Below are 4,872 nucleotides of genomic sequence, written 5' to 3' on the forward strand. Positions count from 1 at the left end.
GATAGATAGATAGATAGATAGATAGATAGATAGATAGATAGATAGATGATAGATAGATAGAGATACTTCAGATTGAGAGAACATAGAAAGGACCATTCCTAAGGTGTTGCTCTCAAGAAGTACCTCTCCCTCTGTGTCTCAGGCTGCTCTCTTTTAGGCAAGAGTGGCTTAGGACATCTAGGGTATCAGCCCTTCTGATGATATCCTCTGGAAAAGACATGTATTGTTCCACCTGAACCAAGAATAGGTTATAGAAGAGTCCAGGATTTCTATCAGTGACACTTATTTCTATCAGACACATTAAGTATGTCTCTGGCTAGAAAAAACAGAAACAAAGCAAACCAAAGTAATATACAAACCATGCTTTATCCGGATAGATCAGTCACCGACAGTCTGGCACACTCACTAACAATACTTTAAGATGAAACTCAGTATGAGTTTCCAAAATGATAGTGGTGAGGAGACAGAGACACAGCTCCACGTTGTCAGTTTTAGCAGCCTGAGGAGTTTCCCTAGACTCTTAGTGAGCTCAGCTAAGACCAAACCAGGAGCGCTGGCTTTGACACTGAAAAGAATTTTAGGACTAATCAAAATAATAAAGATATTTAAACATAAGCATAAGCAGGAGGGTAAAGAGAAAAAATAGCTTCTCAAAGAGAAAATAAAGGAGCTGAGGTGATGGTTCAGGGCTTAAGAGCATTTGCTTTTGCAGAGGACCAGTCCCCAGCACCCACAGCAAGCAGTTTATATCTGACTGAGCCTCCAGTTCCAGGGATTCCAACACCTTTTTCTGGTCTCCAGGGTCACCCAAATACTACTGGCATACAGAGAGAGACAGAGACAGATAGACAGACACACAGAGAGAGACAAAGACAGAAGGGGAAGGAAATATAATTTTTTTAAATGAAATATAATCACAGAGGCCAGACGAGGGCATTGGATTCCTTGGAACTGGAGTTGGCAGACTCTTGTGAGATGCCATGTGGATGCTGGGAACCAAACCTGAGTCTTCTGGAAAAGCAGCCACACCATGAGCCATGTCTTAGAAACAGCAGATTGTATAAGGAAATATAATTTTTTAAAATGAAATATAATCACAGAGGCCAGACGAGGGCATTGGATTCCTTGGAACTGGAGTTGGCAGACTCTTGTGAGATGCCATGTGGATGCTGGGAACCAAACCTGAGTCTTCTGGAAAAGCAGCCACACCATGAGCCATGTCTTAGAAACAGCAGATTGTAATTAATATTCAAGGCTTCAGCCCACCAGGAGGAAAACTCTCTGATGGGAAAACTTCATTAGGCAAGGCCAAGAGGAAACAGACTCAAAAATATCTTCTGCTTCAGTCTGTAACTTCACATGTGCTGTGCAAATGTTCCTACATCATGGTGTGTTCATCTCAGGATTACATCTGGACCTACTGGGCATTTTTATCTGTGGATTATAGTTATATTTTGCTTGTAACCTAACAAATAAAGCTTGCCTACAGATCAGAGTACAGAGCTAAGCCACTTGTTAGCCATAGAAGCCAGGCAGTGGTGGCACACACCTTTAATCCCAACACTCAAGAGACAGAGGCAGACAGATCTCTGTGAGTTCAAGGCCACCCTGGGTTACATAAGACTGAATTTGTCTAAAAGAAAAACAGAGCTTACGCAAAGGTGATCCCAGCACTTGGAATCACATGCCTTTAATCCCAGCAATAGGAAGGTGGAGATAGCGGTGATATGGCTGGGAAGAGAAAGGAATATAAGGTGGGAGGAGACAGGAGCTCAGAGGCAGTCCAAAGATTCATAGAGATGGATTCAGTCTAAGGATTCAGTCTGAGCAAGTAGTCTGAGGTTTCATAGAGACAGCATTCAGTCTGAGGTTTCATAGAGACGGGATCGCCCATTCAGTCTGAGGATTGGTAGAAGTAAGAACTCTCTAGTGATTGGCTGCTGTGTTTCTCTGATCTTCAGGGAAGCTTTATTTGTTAGATTACAAACAAAATATTATTACAGTGGATTATCAAGGAGATTATTCATCCTTAAACTGTATTATCTAATTGATATTAATAACGTTAGCTTATACAGAGTTTTGATTAATAAAAATGAATGCAAAGAAATGCTATACAGTAAGGGCTTATAAGTTCTCCCTAGGAGCTGCTTTAGATCACAGCTGAGGTTGACATTAGGAACAGTTATATTTCCCCAGCCACCAAGATATCTGTGTATTATTAGATGATATAAAGATTCAAAATAGCTTTAGATTAGACCAAATGCCTTGCTAATGGTTTTTAAGATAAACTATTCACAGAAAAGCAATCTTGTTTATAAGGACATAGCTAAACTGTCTGATTTGCTGAGCCAGTGTTAGAAGTGTAAAGCAACCTAATTGCATGAAGTTTCCTTGCTAGGTCTGGCTGATAACCCAGGAGAATGATTAACTCTCTGCACAAATTCTTAACCTCAGTTTTATGATATGGGCATGTTACCTGAAGACTCAAAGTTTAGCCAACTTTTTTTTATGTATAAAAATGTTGGGTCCTGAAATTGCACAGGTGACAGGGAGCAATTAGCCAAGGTCTAGAAACAAAAACGGCTTTTGTTCAGAGACACCACAGGGAAAGATTTTCTACTGGTCAGGGCTACTGAAAATAATTTGACTTTATAGCCCCGAGAAAGAGTAACAAGTTTTTTGGGTTTTTTTTTATGGTCTTGAGTTACACGCAGGACAGAACATACATTTTGAGATTTAAAGTGTCACTATGACTTGGAAAGTGCGGTTGAGCTAAGACTAAAAGACTTCTATTACTCTGAACCCCAACTAAAGAATTTATGACACATCTTTCTCTGTAAACACAACACTCTCTGAGTCAAGAAAGTTTTTACAACTTCTGATCACAGAACGTTAGTTCAAAATGTTTTATACACTCAGAAGTGTAGGATATAGTACACAATTTACTTATTTTTCTTAAACCCCCGAGTAGTTTAAGTTTATAACTCCTTTAAAGTTCCTTATAAGATTACCTCTTTAAATAGGTAACAAAATAGTTGATTTTTTTCTTGACTATCGCAATTTGCAGGCTGTCAATGAAAGAGTTCGTTAATTAAAAAAATTCCTTGCTCTGTGACAAGTTATTTAGGTATATTGCGTGTGTGTTGTCAGGATGACTCTGATTTTAATCATTTACTTAAGAAATGGAAGGTGGGGGCTGGAGAGATGGCTCAGCGGTTAAGAGCATTGCCTGCTCTTCCAAAGGTCCTGAGTTCAATTCCCAGCAACCACATGGTGGCTCACAACCATCTGTAATGAGGTCTGGTGCCCTCTTCTGGCCTTCAGGCATACATACAGATAGACTATTGTATACATAATAAATAAATAAATACATAAAAAAAGAAATGGAAGGTGACCTTTTGTGTGACTGCTGTGTATTGCCTGAAAGGTGTTGCTGGGAATTAAGCTGTGGCAAACAAAGGGATCGGGAGCATCATGAAAGGACAACATGAGGGAATAAAGAAAGAGTCCATCAGAATGGGTGTGAGTGTCTTCTTCCCTAAGTCTCAGTTTGTGCTGCACTGTGAACTTTCCCTTCGAGTCCTGTGTCAGCCTGGAAGCTGGTTCTCGGGGCTGCAATACAACATCTCTCCAACCCCACAAATGGGATGATTTTTAATTAACTTAATCAGTGTCTATGCTTATGTCTGTGTGGGGATGTGTACTTGTGAGTACGAGTGCTCTCAAGGCCGGAGGCATCACCTTTCCCTAGAACTGGAGTTACAAACAGTTGCAAATCACTGCACCTGGATACTGGGAACCACACTCAGTTCCTCACAAAAAAAGTTTATGCTTGTACGCTCTCAGCCACCTCTCCAGTCCCCAGAATTTTTATTATTTTTATTTTTATTTAGACAGGGTCTTACTAGGTAGCCCTGGCTGGCCTGGAACTCACTATGTAGATCAGGCTGACCCTGAACTCACAGAGATCTACCTGTGTACTCTGCCTCCTGAGTACTGGGGATAAAGGTTTGTGCCACTGTGCCTAGCACAGATAGGAATTTTTAATATAATTTTTTCTCTCTACATACACATAATAATTTTTCCTTTTATGTAAATTTTTCCCTCTTAGGAGACAAAGGAGGAAGTAGTAAGGTCAGAAAAAGGTGCTTAACAGAAAGGTGTTGTTCTCAGAACTTACCTTTTTACTTTTGACATAACAATTAAAATTATTTTAAAAGTAATTCCTTTTTTGAGACAAATTCTCACTATGTAGCTTTGACTGGCCTAGAATTCCTATGTGGATCAGGTAGGCCACAGACTCATAGAGATCAGCCTGCCTCTGCCATCCCCAGAGTTCGGATTAAAGACATGCTCTACCATGCCCCGCAATTTCCTATTTACTTTTAACTTAGATTAGTTTTTAGAGGTCCTACTAATTTTTGTATATGGCCAATTTTGTAATTTCTTTTTATTTAATGATTTTTAAATTCCAGTTAAGCACACTGTCCATTTATGTTTTGTTTTGTTGCCTAGGCCTTCTAGTTAAGTGCACAAAATAATTTAGAAATAGTTAATATAAAATCAGGTTGCCTTTCCCATTGTTGTTGTTGAGACAGGGTCTCAATATGTAGTCTTGGCTGGGTTGGAACCTGCTATATACACTAGGCTGGTCTCAAACTCACAGATAATCTGCCTGCTTCCTCCTCTCCAGTGCTGGGATTTAAGGCATCCAGATCACCACCCCCTTTTATTAGCAATTCACATTTTATTAATAATTAACAACTTCAATTAACATAAAACCAGGGCTGGAGAGATGGCTCAGTGGTTAAGAGCATTGCCTGCTCTTCCAAAGGTCCTGAGTTCAATTCCCAGCAACCACATGGTGGCTCA

General features: G+C 39.9%; 1 protein-coding gene across 2 annotated transcripts in view; it reads right to left on the reverse strand.

The window, feature by feature from the left end:
- Positions 1-4,872, reverse strand: part of Oprl1 (opioid related nociceptin receptor 1) — a 32,223-nt gene that overhangs the window by 13,392 nt on the left and 13,959 nt on the right. The window lies entirely within an intron of this gene.

Source organism: Microtus ochrogaster, linkage group LG8, assembly GCF_000317375.1.
Source record: "Microtus ochrogaster isolate Prairie Vole_2 linkage group LG8, MicOch1.0, whole genome shotgun sequence".
NCBI classification, from domain to species: Eukaryota; Metazoa; Chordata; class Mammalia; order Rodentia; family Cricetidae; genus Microtus; species Microtus ochrogaster.